The following is a 15,755-nucleotide window of genomic DNA, read 5'->3' on the forward strand; positions in this document are numbered from 1 at the left end:
GGTTTAGCAGGGCTGGGTTTAGCAGGGCTGGCCTGGGCTGGGCTGGGCTGGGTTTAGCAGGGCTGGGTTTAGCTGGGCTGGGTTTAGCAGGGCTAGGCTGGGCTGGGCTGGGCTGGGCTGGTCTTGACAGGGCTGGGCTGGGCTGGGTTTAGCAGGGCTGGGCTGGGCTGGGTTTAGCAGGACTGGGCTGGGCTGGGCTGGGCAGGGCTGGGCTGGGCTGGGCTGGGCTGGGCTGGGCTGGGCTGGGCTGGGTTTAGCAGGGCTGGGCTGGGCTGGGCTGGGCTGGGTTTAGCAGGGCTGGGCTGGGCTGGGCTGGGCTGGGTTTAGCAGGGCTGGGCTGGGCAGGGCTGGGCTGGGTTTAGCAGGGCTGGGCTGGGCTGGGCCGGGCTGGGCTTGGCCGGCAGGGCTGCACCCTTTGTGCCGTTGTTAGGGGAGATCAGAGATGAGTTCCTCCTCCCAGAACTATCCCGCGCTGGCCACCTCCATCCCGCAGGAATCATTCCCTCCTGCTCCTTCCCCTCCCTGCGAGCTCAGGGGCGGCTCAGGGGCTGCTCCCTCCCCAAATGCTTTGGGATTATCCGAGGTGGACATGCACAGGCAGGCGCGGGCAAACAAACCCTCGCAGCCCCTCTGCAGAGCCTTTCCCTTGGTTTTGTTGGCTGAAGGCAGCACAGGAGGGATTCAGACCACCTGAGGAATCTCCTGCTGCACCCCATGGAAATATGATTATATGTAAAATGCTATTGGCTGGGAAGTCTTTCCCAGGAGCTTCGGTGTGATGGCCAAAGGAGGACAAACATCTCCTTCAGCCTCTCCTTTTGATTGTTTTGGGTGATTCTGTACAGGGCAGCCCCATTTCCCTCCAGATCCTCTGTGCAGAGGGCAGGGACTGGGTCTGACTCCTCTCTGCTCCTCCCAGAGCAGCTGGAAAGGCAATTGCTGCTCTTGAGTGGAGGAAACCAGAGAAAATAATATGAAATATTCCTGTGCCACAAATGTTTTATTTTGAGGAGCAGCAATAACCTGGCAGCCCCAAATGAAGTATTGAATTTTAAGAGAGATGCAAACACATACAAATGAAAAATGTCTCTGATCATAAAGAAAGCATTTGCTAAAATTAAAATGGAACGCATTACTGTCCAGGCTGGAGACAGAAATGTCAGCAGAACTGTGGAAGGGGAGGCTGACTCCTTAAGTGACCAGATGCAGCTATTGTTTTCTATCCACTAATGCCAGTGACAGTATTAGAGAGAAACAAAAAATTATCAAATTGTCTGACAACAGTTTAGAAGTGAATTAAGTCCAGTCCTTGCAGAGGTCTCCTTAACTTCCACCCCCGCAGGAATGAGACTGGCACACACTCCCATCCACAGGAACAGGGGTGGGCAAAGAGGAATTAATTTTACTGAGCAGAAATAATGTAGAGAATGCCACAATAATAATTGAAAGGACAAGTGAGATTGGTCTGGCCCTTGCAGCAATCAATAGGGCCCATTATCCAGTTGAACTGGCATTCAATGGGAATGGCTCAGGATTGCATTGGATCCATCTGTGTTTCACAGCACCATGCACAGCCAGGGCTGTATTGACATCAGGGCACTGCGTCTGCAGGGACTTTGGGGCAGGTTTGTGCTTAGGGAAGTGTCTCCTGCTGCTCCTGGGCTGGATGGAGGGATTGGTCCCAGTGTGGATGCAGGAGCTGGTCCCAGTGTGGATGGAGGGGTTGGTCTCAGTGTGGATGCAGGGGCTGGTCCCAGTGTGGATGCAGGGGCTGGTCCCAGTGTGGATGGAGGGGTTGGTCCCAGTGTGGATGCAGGGGTTGGTCCCAGTGTGGATGGAGGGGTTGGTCCCAGTGGGGATGGAGGGGCTGGTCCCAGTGTGGATGGAGGGGTTGGTCCCAGTGGGGATGGAGGAGCAAAGGAACAGCTGGAGGAAGCAGCAAAGCTTGCAGCACCTCCTTACCACAGGCAGGATGAACAGCTCAGGAAGGGCTTTCCCAGCTCAGGAAGGGCTTTCCCAGCTTTCCAGGAGCTGGGTGTGGAATAAAGCCCTGGCTGGGCCTCCCCACTGCACTTTCCATCGGTCACGAGGGAGTTAATTCCCATTTACCTCCAAGCAGGAAAGAGCAGAGAGGTAAAAAAATCGTAGTGATTTCAGTTGATTAAACCAATGCCTACTGAGTCTGCTGCTTTTGGATCCATTTATTTATTTATTTATTTATTTTACATTTTTGTAAATGAGTCTTCCAGGGTCTTCGAGTGCTTCCCACGGGGAGTGACAATCACAATCCACTGCCTTGCCTCTCCCCACGCTGCCTCTCCACAGGAGCTCAAGAAATCTTAACATCCCATCAAAAGCTAATTACATTCTGACACAGCAACTGGGGGCCTCAAGAGCTGGGGGGAGAAAGCAGCTGACATAATGGCTTTTAAATTGCATGGAGCATGCAGAATATTTGGTACTATGAAGTGCCAATGGTTCACAGCAGCAGAGGGAGAAAGGAAAAGGGTAATGGGAAAGGAGTTGGAATGGGATTTGTACTGGAAATGGGGTTAGAATGGGATTTGTACTGGATACCCACTCCAGGCCATGGGTCCAAGACCTCATCCTGCACTTTGTTGTTGCTTTCAAACACTGCAGTTCTTCTTTTGAAGGAAAAGTCCCCAACCTTCCCCTTCCTGGGTCTCATTCCCTCCCTGGCATCAAGGCACCTGTGCAGCAAAGGGGTGGCTGTCTCCTGGCCTTTCTGGAAGCCCCTGAGGTCCCAGTGAACAGAGACAATCCTGTCCCATCTGCAGCCCCAGCAGAGAGGGCAGAGCTGAGTGCAGAGGGGAGAGGAGAAGTCTGGGAGCAACTGGGCAAAGGATCCAGCCAGGGCTGGTCACTGCAAAGCTGAAAATGGGAAAGGGCTGGAAGAGATTTCCTGGGAAGTGCCTGTGTGTGGTCATCCCCTCCGTGTGCCCTGCCAGGGCATCTGCTGCTGGCTGCTCCCTGCAGGACACTGCTGAGGTGAGGTGGGAACAGCCTGGAGCTGGAGCTGATGGAAACGCTCACCTGGAGAAGAGAAGGATCCAGGCAGACTGTAGACCCCTTCCAGTGTCTAAAGTGCTCCAAGAAGTGGAGAGGGATTTTGGAAAAGGGCCTGGAGGGACAGGACAAGGGGGAACGGGCTGTGGGGCAATGGGGCTGCAGTGCCCCCCATCCTGAAGAAGCTGCTCTTTCCCAAATTCCACTGACCAGCTGCCTCCACACCAATGTAATTCTTTCTTAAGATTATTGGCTCTGCTCAGGAGCATGGCAGGAGGGTTGTGGCTGACCAGGCAGCAAATTAACTGGAATTTCATTATCCAATAATTGATGTGATGCCTACGTATTTTAGCGAGACACTTTCTTTAATAGAAGATGCCCTCTGTCCACTGACTATTTACACTGCTGGGCTCCCAGGGGCCTCATGTGATGTTTCCCTTTTTAGTGACCTTCATAGGAGAGAGAAGAGTGATCTTCATTTCCCTCGATTTTTGTCATGAATTTTTTTCCCTTCTGCTTTTCAGTGATTTATTCCTCTGGATTTAAAGCAGTACAAGCTTAAAATTCCTTGTGTATATTGGTGTAAATCAGGATTCTGTCCCCAGGTGTGGCCAAAAGCTGCTGGGCAGCCCCAGGGAGTGGCCAGGGTGGCTCTGTCCCTTGGGTTTGGTGGTGCCAGGGCTGCAGGGCAGAGCATGGTGACAGTGTGTCAGCTCACATGGGTGACAATTCCAGCCAGGAATGTCACACTCTTCAGCTCCTCGGGCAGAGGCCTTTGCAGATGCTGTCCCATGTCCTCAGGCACGGTGGCACTGCCCCTTTGCCCCCTGTCCCTCATTCCCTCATGGCACCAGAGCAGTGCAGGGCACAGCAGGGCTCACCTGCCCTGTCCTGTGTGGAGGGTGGCACGTGGCAGGTTCTGGTGAGGACAGAGGTGCTCTGGAGTGACCTGGGTGTTGTCCCTGGGTCTCTGGAGCTCTCAGCCAGCCCACTGGCCCCTTTGGCAGTTCTCTGTCCTCCTGTGGGGACAGAGACAGTGACAGAGCGGCCTGCTGGCTCCTCAGGATGCTGGAGACTGAGCCTCTTTGAGGTTTTTCTTAGCTGAGGAAAACAAAGGCTCATTAAATCCATCTCGGAGCTCCGGTGACGCGGGGAGGTGACATCAGTGATGTGACTCACAGAACCCAGCGGGAGCAGCGCCCAGGAGGGCAGGTTGGTGCTTTGTGCTGCTGGGACGGGGCAGCAGGGAGGGGGCATCTGAAGCCTGTGTGGGTGTCTGGGGCTGGGGGCTGTGCCAGGCTGTGCCACTTCCCATCGGTGCCCTGCTCCCGCCCAGGTATCCCAGGAAAAAGCCCTGCTCCTGCAGGAGCTGCTGGGGGACCCCTGGCACTTCCACCCCAGGGCTGGGGGCCCATCTTGACACCGTGGTGTTGTCACTGTCACCTCAGCAAGCTTGGGTTCATCTCCAGGTGCCCAAACTTCCCAGCTGTGGTGCTACCTCTCATCCTGAGCGCAGCAGGGACAGCTCTGGGTGCTGGCAGTGGCTCCTTCCCTCCCACAGTGAAATGGCCATTCTGGGCTGGAGAGAGCTCCTGGCCAGGAAAGGCTGTGCATTTACAACCCTCCTGGCATGGACCAGCCCTCAGGCCCCATGGACAGTGTGACCCAAGCTCTCGGTACCCCCTGTGCTGTCTGACCCACAGTGGGTCATTTATAGGCCAGAGCTAAATTTCTGCTGCTTTCCCATCACAGAGGCACCAATTTTGCCCCAGCTTGCTTGGGAATGAATCAGCTGTCACTAATGGAGGGCAAAGCCTCTGTGGGGTGACAGCCAGGGACAAGCTGTACCCCCTCTCATGCTCCTCTTTGGCAGAGCAGGATGAGTTGAGCATCTCCATTACCCAGTGCTCGAGAGCTCAGTGAAAGCCTCTCCTGGGGAGATGAGGATGCTCCAGAGCACCACATCAGCTGTGCCAGCTGGCACAGGGCACACTGAGGGCTGGCTGGGAGCAGTCCTGGCTCTCCCTCCTTGCCGGGCCTCCTCTTGTGCCAGAAGGGCCCTCCAGACCCCAGGAGGACCATGCCCTCGAGGGATGATTCATCCCAGCCCCGTTGCACAACAGGATTCATCTCCTGCTCGGAGCCCTCACTTCCTTTTAATTAGAGCTGAGAGGAGCGAGGGTGTTCTGAGGGGAGGAGGAAGAGCCAGGTTTGACTCATGGTCTCTGTCTCAGAGGATGATGTGGGGGAGTCAGGGCTGGGGAGGTTTATGTCCAGGTCCTGTCTGATCTCGTTTGTTGTTTTAGCCTCTTTGAAGGACACAATGTCCTCCAGAGCCCAAATCAAAGGATGCTGCAGTGAGGGGTTGTGTTTCCTGGGCACTGACTGTGCCAGCCCTGCTGCCCTGGGCTCGGGCAGTGCCCACACTGAGCCCCTCTGCCCTGTCCCCAGGGGTGCCCAGTACTGCTCCCTGCCTGGTGTTTGCTCAGCAAATAAAATAGAAATTATGGCTCAGCCCACTCCTACTTTTCCAGTGGAGTGAACTGCACGCAGTAAAGGGGGAATGGGGATTTGGGGTCAGAAATAATTAGGGTCTGTATTCACTGGTCTCACAAGCTCAGTCACTGGTTCTGCTCTATGTCAGTCTGCTCTGCTGCACCACTCACTGCTTTTAATTGCCATCAACAAAGGACAGGGTTCAACCTGAAACACTTCCACCTACGGTTCCCTTGGGCAGCTGGAGAACCCTTTGATTTCCCTGATGGACATCTGCCTGCCCTGGCTCCCAGTCTGGGGCCACACTGTCAAATCCTTTCTGTCCCCACCATTCCCCAGCACACAGTGGGAGCGACTGGGCAGAATGGTTTTCGTTGGAAGGGACAAATAAAGGTTATTTAGCCCAACCCCCTGTAGTGAGAAGGGTCATCTTGAACTAGAGCAGCTCATTGATGGTCCGTGGTGCAGCCAGGGAATTGAACTTGAGTTTGGATTTCGCCAGACACGAGGCCAGGAGGATGATGGGCAGGAAAAGCTGCTTGGTAACAGAAATTAGACATTCTGGAGCACAGGGCTGCACATCCTAACGAGAGTGAGACTGAGGCCGCGAGCCCCTGGACATGTCCTGATCTCTGCAGAACCTTGGGATGATCCCTCTGTGTGCTGTGTGTGGACTCTGCCCCTGCAGCAGCGCAGCTGGAGCCGGCCCAGCACTGACTCCATGCACACAGCTCTGGGATGGATGGATCCTGAGGTGCGAGGAGCTCTGGGATGGATGGACCCTGAAGTGCGAGGAGCTCTGGGATGGATGGACCCTGAAGTGCGAGGAGCTCTGGGATGGATGGACCCTGAGGTGTGAGGAGCTCCCACACGGGAGGGAACGGGCTCCTCATTGCCAGGAGCTCCTGTGGCACAGGCTGGAGGGGCGGGAGCACCAAAGGAGGATTTAAAGGGGTGAAGAGGAAACGTCTGAGGATTTCAGCTTGTCCTAGGGTGAGGTTATGATGCTGTATCCCCATTCCTGTGTTCTGTTCATGCTGGATATCTGTTCTGTGCCTTCCAGACTGGCTCTGCAGAGTGAATGTTTTGTTTTGGTTTTGGTCTCAGCCGCTCCCCCACGGCTGGTGGGACACACAGACAGGGCAGTACATGGTGCTGCTTTTGCTTTTTGCTTTGCTTTTCCCTTTGCTCTTGCTCCCGCTTTGCTCCTGCTTTGCTCTTGCTTTTTGCTCCTGCTCATTAGTTAGTTTAGCTCAGCAGTCCAAATTTTCCCTGGACTGTTTCTCCTTTCCCTTTTTTGGACCAACCTGAACCTGCTCTGGGCTGGGACCTGGGAACACCGAGAGTTTGCACCTTGTGGCTGCAGCAGCTGCCCCAGCACAGGAGGGACTGAGAACAGAGCGACCACCCCCAGAGAGACTTTCTGAATTTGTCATCTTTGTCAGAGCGGTGACAGAGTGGTGTTGTGACGGTGTTCACAGGGGTCTCAAGTTGAGGGAAGAGACGAGGATTTGACTCCATGTTTCAGAAGGCTGATTGATTATTTTATGATATATATTACATTAAAACTATACTAAAAGAATAGAAATAAAGATTTCCTCAGAAGGCTAGCTAAGAATAGAATAAGAAGGAACGATAACAAAGGTTTGTGGCTTGGACAGAGAGTCCGAGCCAGCTGACTGTGATTGGCCATTAACTAGAAACAACCACATGAGACCAATCACAGATGCACCTGTTGCATTCCACAGCAGCAGATAATCATTGTTTACATTTTGTTCCTGAGGCCTCGCAGCTTTTCAGGCAGAAAAATCCTAAGGAAAGGATTTCTCATAAAAGATGTCTGTGACATGGTGTCATCCGGTATTGTTCATTTTGTGTACTGGGGGTGCTGTGCCTGTTAAATAAACAGGTTCTTTCCACTTCTCTCCAAGGAATCCTTCCTGACCCGGTTGTGGGGAGGGGCCGTGTGGGTTTGCTTTCTGGAGGGGCCCTTTTGGAGGTTTTCTCCCAAATTTGCCCTAAACCAGGACACAGCTGCACAGGAAGCTCCTTCCTGCTCTGTTGGGCACTTTTCTGAGGCTCCATGGAAGCAGCTCTGCATTTGTGTTCCCTTGTTGGGAGATCCTTCTTGCTGTGGTGGGAGAAGTTTTGACAAGAGGGTTTTGGCAGCAAGGGAAGATCCTGATTTATGCAGATTTTTGCAGAAATCAAGTTTATGAAATGTTGTATCTCATTGGGAAATTAATCTGTAAACAGGTGGTGACAGGAATTCACCTAGATCCAGATGCAGGGTGTGATGTGGGGAAGGCAGATGCTAAACCAAAGAAATGACCAAAGGAGTCAGCATCTCACAGAGGCAGGACTGGAAACAGGAATATGACATTTGCATTTTGACAGTCAAAGGAGAATCAGATCTCCAGATTTTTAAGGGTTTTGTGGTCACAACAGTCTGGTTGGCCTGCTCCACACAGGCTGATTTCCACTAGAAGGTGAAGAGGAGAACTGGAAGCAATTCCAAGCAATTCCCTCCCTCCAGCTTACACATTGCAAATTACTGGCAATCAGCACAGAAATGTTTTGCAGCAGAATTGATGATATTGTGAGGCTTCAAACTGGAACCCTACCGGTGATTTGGAGAGAGCTGGAAATTGCTTATGATCTCATGGTGTCAGGTGTCTCATTTATAATAAATAAACACAGGGAATGCACCCCAGACAATTCCTGTCAGATACTGGGAGTCATCAGCCAAAGAGCTCCCTCGGAATTTGGTATTTCAGGTCACCTGAGTTTAACTTATTGGAAACTGCAGGCAGATAAATATCAAGGACTTTCTGAGTCAGGGCTGTGGTATTCTGGAGACATTCAGTTGTTCATGCGGGGTTTGGGTCAGTGTGTAAATGAATAAATGAAGTGCAGAACCAAGCAAAAGCCACCTGCAAAATTTCCCATGAAATTAAAAAGCAAACCCTGGGTTGTTTTCTTTTCACTTCCCATGAATATCAAAGGCAGGGCTGCACTGGTGAGCCTGGTGGTGCATTCAGAGAGTTCCTGGGAAGGGCAAGGCTCATTTGCAGCAGATGAAATGGAGAAATCCCACTTTGTCCCTTGGTCCTGCAGGGCTGATGAGACATGGTGGCAGAAGTGCTGCTGGGGGTGCCAGGGTGACACCCAGCAATTTCCCACTGCATCCCAGCAATTCCAGCCTCTGGTCATTTGTAAATATAATCTTCATGGTGGAAAAACTGATTTGCAGATCTCTGCTCATGGAATGAGAGGGCAAACAGGGGCATCCAGCCTCTCTGTGCCTGCTCTGGTCGAGGTGGCTTGTCACAGTGGTCACAAGGGTTGCAGGATGAAGAGAGAGACGAGAATGTTGACCTCATGTTCAGAAGACTTGATTTATTATTTTATGATACATATTACATTATGACTATACTAAAAGAAATAGAAGGGAAAGTTCTCAGAAGGCTAGCTAAGTTAAGAATAGAAAAGAATGAATAACAAAGGAGCTCTCCCTGATTCTGTCCCAGAGAGAGCTCAGTCCTGGATTGGCCGTTAATTGTACACATCCAACACGGGCCAATCACAGATGCACCTGTTGCGTTCCACAGCAGCAGATAACCATTGTTTACATTCTTTTTCTGGGGCCTCAGCTTCCCAGAAGGGAAAATCCTAAAGAAAGGATTTTTATGAAAAGATGTCGGTGACAGTGGCTCAAACCTGGAGCCCAAAGCTGGTGCTGGGGGCTCAGGGCCTCTGAACCCAGCTCCTGCTGGCTCCAGCTCCACTGACGTCAGCGACATCCTCGGCAGAGAATCTGCTCCCCAGAATTATTCCAAGCAATTGTTTAGTGAATAATTCTGAATAATGAAAATGCAGAGGGGAGGAATGGGGAAGTTGTTTGCTGTCGATTCACAAAAGAGGAGAAATGGAGGAATTTATCATGTCAATGATTTGCCTATGAATTATTCATTCGCTTCACACAACAAAATAAAAATCCCTTTCCCCCCAAGCCCCCACCCCCCAAGCTGAGGCTGCTGGCTTTGTTTAATGTGTTTTTGATGTGCTGTCACTGGCTGTGCCCCCCACCAGCCGCGTGTGGCACCGCACATGGCACGCGTGACACGGTCCCGCTGCTGAGGGGACATGTCCCTGTCCCCAGGGCCCAGAGGGGCACAAAGCAGCCGTGCTGAGCCAGGAAAGCTGCCAGAGAAGCCACAAACCCCTGGAGAGGCCGCTGTGTCTAACCTGCTGCTGCTGTCCCAGGAACGGCAGGAGACTGTGGCAGGAGGGACACCAGAGCTGTGCGTCACTCTCCCGTGTCACTGCTCTGTGTCACTGTCCCATGTCACTGTCCCACGTCGCTGTCCCGTGTCACTGTCCCGTGTCACTGTCCTGTGTCACTGTCCTCTGTCACTGCTCTGTGTCACTGTCCCGTGTCACTGTTCTGTGTCACTGTCCCATGTCACTGTCCCGCGTCGCTGTCCTGTGTCACTGTCCTGCGTCGCTGTCCTGTGTCACTGCTCTGTGTCACTGTCCCGTGTCACTGTTCTGTGTCACTGTCCCGTGCCACTGTCCTGTAACACTGTCCCATGTCACTGTTCTGTGCCACTGTCCCATGTCACTGTCCCGTATCACTGTCCTGTGTCACTGTTCTGTGTCACTGTCCCATGTCACTGTTCTGTGTCACTGTCCCGTGTCACTGTCCTGTAACACTGTCCCTTGTCATTGTCCCGTGTCACTGTCCCGTGTCACTGTCCCGTATCACTGTCCCATGTCACTGTTCTGTGTCACTGTCCCGTGTCACTGTCCCGTATCACTGTCCTGTGTCACTGTCCCGTATCACTGTCCTGTGTCACTGTCCTGTGCCACTGTCCTGCGCCACTGTCCCGTGTCACTGTCCCCGTGCTCCTCAGCACCCAGGTGGCAGCAGGGGGGATGCTGTTGGACAAGGGGTGTTGAGGGAAGAAGCAGAACAAACGCTGCCGTGGGTGGCAGGAGGTGCAGGAGGGTGGGATGGGAAGGACCAAGCCTGGCTTTGGCTGCTGGCTCCGTGCTGTGCTCGTTCAAACAGGGCATCTCCATCCGAGTCTGGGACAGGCCAGTTGGACCTCTGCCCTCTTGGAGAGGAGTGCCAGCCCCAGCCCTGATGCACAGCAGTGCTCAGCTGGCCCTTGACCATGTCCCTCTGGTCCTCTTTGGAGCTGGGTGAGCTGAGAGCCTGCAGCTGCCCAGACTGGGCTGGGGCAGTCAACTGGAACAGGATAAATGGTCACGAGGGGTATGAATCTATTTTTATACATCACTACTTAAACTTCCATTCATTCAGCTAAAGGTGCTATTTAATACCCCATGTAAGTTAGCAGTGTAAGAAATGTCCACATGAGGGCTTTCAGGGTGTTCACTAAATTGGTTTGAAGCCTCAAGTAGGAAGTGGTGCAATTTAGAGGAAAAGGCAAGGTCTTCCTCTCATTTTCATAAAGCAGTAGTGCTAAAATGGAGCGAATCTCTTCTGAGTTTGGGTATAGTTGGACAGAGCTGAGCCCCTCTGGAGCCAGGCTGGGAGAGCTGGGAATGCTCAGCCTGGAGAGGAGAAGGCTCCAGGCAGAGCTCAGAGCCCCTGCAGGGCCTGAAGGGGCTCCAGGAGAGCTGCAGAGGGACTGGGGACAAGGATGGAGGGACAGGAGGCAGGGAATGGCTGCCAGTGCCAGAGGGCAGGGCTGGATGGGATCTTGGCAATTGGGAATTGTTCCCTGGCAGGGTGGGCAGGGGCTGGGCTGGAATTGCCAGAGCAGCTGTGGCTGCCCCTGGAGCCCTGGCAGTGCCCAAGGCCAGGCTGGACACTGGGACAGTGGGAGGTGTCCCTGACAGGGCAGGGATGATTGAGATGGGCTTTCAGGTCCTTCCAATCCAAACCATTCTATGATTCCAGGATTTGGGGGGACTGTGTATCATGGATTGGATTCCCTGGGGGGAGTCTTCTGTCCTAGGGCTGCACACAGGATTCAGTGGGGAGAGGGGAGGATCAGGGATGAGAGTCTGAAGGAAGAGCTGATTTTTCTGGAGTCTCCAGTCTCTTCCACCCCTTTCCACAGCAGTCTGTGCATTCTTTTTATTGGCCCCATTAAAGGCAGTTGTCTGTGCAGGGATTGATTTCGGAGGAGCATGGAGTTAATTCATTCCCCAAATGAAAGGCTCTGTGTACATAAAGCAGCCAGTGTCTCTCCATGCCTCTGGGTAGGTGCGCCTGAGTCTCTCAGCCCATTTCCTCTCGGCTCTGCAGCCCTCACCGGGGCCATCCTTCTCCTGCATGGAGATTCAAGGATAAAACGACAGATGTCTTTCATTAAACATCTCCAGAACGAGCTGTTCAGCAGGCAATATGTATGCAGACACTATCAATATTTCATAAAGCCGTAATAGATGTTATCATAGATCCTCCATCCCATATTTATTGCACCATAATCACTGATCCATTGCACCAGGGCTCTCCATCCACCTCCCCTGCCTGTCCCCACTCAGACACGCTCCCAGGTACATGGGGCTGCAGCGAAGTGCAAACCTGGTGCCACAATAAATCTGAAGGAGTTTGAAGTTGTTTGTTACTTCAGGCACTTTCAGGCCTGACGATAATGAAACAAATCTGTTTGCAGAAGGCGTTTTTATGGAAGGGTTTCAAAGTGAGTTGGCTCAGTGTAAATCTTGGGGTTGAGGCCATTAGGAAGCATTTAAGCTGCAGAGGCAGCAGGGCTGTGTCTCCAAGTCTGGGGGTGTTGCAAAGTTAAAGCCTAAAACTAGCAACATGGAAAATATGAATCCTTTTGGGAGTCTGCTGCTGGGAAGGAGAGACCCGAGTGCAGCTGGAGATGGACCCTTCCCTCCCTGTCCCCACCAGCATCTGAATGAGGTTCCTGAGCAACCTCTGCTGCCAGGGGAGCTCTGCAGGGAAAGAATTGGGCCTGGAAGGTTTATAGCTGGGATTTTCAAAGGAGCCTAGTGGATGGAATTTTGCAGTTATGTCGCTCAGGGGTCGGAGCCCTGGGTGTGCCAATCCTTTGTGTCCTCCCAGCCCAGCAGGCTCAGGCTCATCAGTCACCTCTACACTGGTTCTTACGTCGGCCAAACTTCTCAAAAGCATTTGGCTTCATGTCATAGGACAATCATAATGGATAAAGTGAGGCCATCCAAAATCAACACGGTGCACATCAAATAAATGGGGTTTGTAATTGGTTTCCAAATGGAGTCTTAAAAGGAGATTCCAGGCAAAGAGCTTTTTTTCTCCTGGAGACCTGAAATGGCTGGTCTTGACCCCATCCCATTTAATGGCTCCAGGAAGGAGCCAGGGGGAGAAAAGAGAAGAAGCTGTAAAATCTCCATGGATAAATGTTGGAGTGACACAAAGGCTGGGGAGGAAAAGGGGCTCTCTCAGAGCCCTGTTAATGACACTGAGCCTTGGGTCGAGTAAACACAGTATTTGATACGGCCAAATGTCAGATAATTCATCTCCCTGAGCTGAGGCCACTGAAAGGTCAGGCAGGGGGGGCACTGCTGGTCCTGGGATGAGAGGAGGCACCTCCAGAGCAGGAATTATTCACTGGACCTTAGATAACCCTGGAAGTGGGATGGATTTCTTCTGGGAAATGCCTGTTTCTGTTTCTCTCTAGCGACACAGCTTGGATGAGCAGCTCACACAACTCCCACATGGCTAAATCTGGGGAAGGATGTCCTGCTGTGGAGCCAGAGAATGCAAAGGATCATTGCAGGACTGGGAAACTGATGGTCCAGGAAAGCCCTGGGGACAGAAGGTCCCTGATGAGCAACTTGTGATCCACCAGCCAGTTCTGCACAGGAAGGCCGGAATAAACCTGAGCTTGGCTCAGGAGCCCTGGTTCCAAAAGGGCACGGAAACCTTGGGGGAGATTCAAAGAAGAGCTAGAAAAACACTAATGAATAGGAAATGACACCTTTAGGAGGGAAAATCAAGGAGTGTGATGGTTTAATTCAGCAAAGCAAGAGCAGTATCTGGCTGATGGCCTCATTACACCTGCAGGGAGGAGGAACATCCTTTCCCAAATCTTCCCATGCTGGCAGGGAGAGGCTGCAGGAGCTGCAGTGCCTGGGGGGCTCTGCCAGCACAGCCCAGCCCGGGAGCAGGGTGGTGTTTTTAACAGCAGAGGGGTTTTTGTCCAGTTGTATTTCTGGATCTCTCATCACCGCGTGTTTTTGAAGCAATTAACTCAAACCAAGCCTTTTGCAGGGGTTTATGATGCATTATTCTTTGTTTCTCACAGGGGTTTAAGCAGGGTCATGAACTGTGGAAAATGGCTGAGAAACACCTACTTTACAGAAACTTTATCATCTCTTCAGGCCCTTGCGGCCCTGACAGGAAGCAAACCATAAGGAATGTGCACATGGGTGTGCAGGAGGAGGGATGAGCCTGTAGGATGTGTGAAAAATATTACCCTTAATGCTCACAGCAGTCCTGAAATTTGGAGTCTGAGGCAGAGATGAGCTTCTCTTTCAAAGTGAGGTGTCCATGAAGACACTGGGTGCACTGGGTTGTGGGGAGCTGGGAGAGGCTGGAAGGGCTGGGGAAGGGGAGGTCTGGGCTGGGGTCTGGGTGGGGCAGAGCCCAGGCAAGGGGAACTGAGGAACTCCTCATGCCTCACTCCACTACATCCCTTTAAAACAACAGCCTGGAGACAGGCATCACCTCGGTAAACAAATGGGATTTTAGCTTTGATTCCCCATAAATCACCAGAGCTGTTCCCACTGTGGAGAGCAGAGCGTAATGAGCTAGTTCATGGGGCATGCAAGGAACATTTTTATTTTACCCTTTTGAGCCCTGTGAGCCCCCAGGTTTGACTTTGAATTTCTGTGAAACAGAAAACATTTGCTGATGTAGAGGGGTCTGAAATAAGCAGGCAAGCTTGGGGGCTGCTGACATTGAATAAATCCCAATGTCCTGGTATTTGCTTAAACTTGAATCTGAATATTTGTGTATATTTTTTACAACAATTACTTGCCTCAGGGAGCAATTTGCAGAGCTGAAACAATCCAAGACTTTTTTTTTTTTTTTTTTTCTGCCTGGTATTCCCACCCTGAAGGAAGTGCAAAGCCTTGAGAAGACTGGATCCTGCAATATTTTTGCCGTTGCAAACAGTTCCCAGATGCACAGAGCACAAGCTATGAAAAATGTACAGAGCAAGCCCTGAGTGTGCCCCAGCTCCTGAAATGCCCACCAGGGAGCTGAGAGTGGACCATTCATCCCAGGGATAAACCCTCCATGGAGCCCAGCTGGGAGCACAGTGCCTGAGGCATTCTGGCAGAGCCCCCATTTCCCCAAACATTGCCCGCTCAAGGGGGAAGGAGCACCTTGGCTCCTGCGAGCTGAATTTCAGATTTCTGAGGAGACTTGGCTTCCTGACAACTTGGCTTCGAGTGCTTATTATATGTAACACATAACCTCTTTAATATTACACATGGTATGTTTAACTGCTTAATTTACTCCAGGAAGTATTGCCAAGTGCAGCTATTCTGTTGACATATCATTTGCATGATAAACTGGTGTATTTTAAGTCACAAATAGGATGTGTCTGTGAACTATCTGTCTGCACTTTTACAAGCTACAGCACTACAGCAGCTCCTTGAATCAGAGAATGGAGCCCCACATTGTGCCTGGGGAGGGAATGAATGATTCTTTCTGCCAGAAGAGAGCAGAGACTCCTGGCTGGTCTCCATCAGGGAGCCAGATCGGGTAGGTCTGGCTAAATCCTTGGGTAGACATTTTCTTTGGACAAAAAGTGGCTTTTATCCCTCTTCAGAGCCTAATTCTAGTTTGGCTAAGATGGAAATGGTGTTTCTTCTGCCTAAACAAAGCTGTTCCCCCGCTGTTTGCCCAAGCCCCAGGGAATCTCCCTGCAAGGACCTGTGGCCAGTGGCTCTGACCTGGGCAGACCTGCAGGAGCATTGCACAGGTGCAGCCAGCCTCTCCTGGCGCACAGATCATGAAATCAGGATGGGCTGTGAAAGGGACCTCAGAGCTGTTGTCCCACCCCTGCCATGGCAGGGACACCTCCCCCTGTGCCAGGTGCTGCCAGCCCCAATGCCCAGCCTGGCCTTGGGCACTGCCAGGGCTCCAGGGGCAGCCACAGCTGCTCTGGGCACCCTGGCACAGCCCAAACCTCTCTAACCAGGCCTTGCCAGCCTACAAACCCCCTGTGGCAAATGGC

This window comes from Ammospiza caudacuta, chromosome 25 (assembly GCF_027887145.1).
Source record: "Ammospiza caudacuta isolate bAmmCau1 chromosome 25, bAmmCau1.pri, whole genome shotgun sequence".
Taxonomy (NCBI): Eukaryota; Metazoa; Chordata; class Aves; order Passeriformes; family Passerellidae; genus Ammospiza; species Ammospiza caudacuta.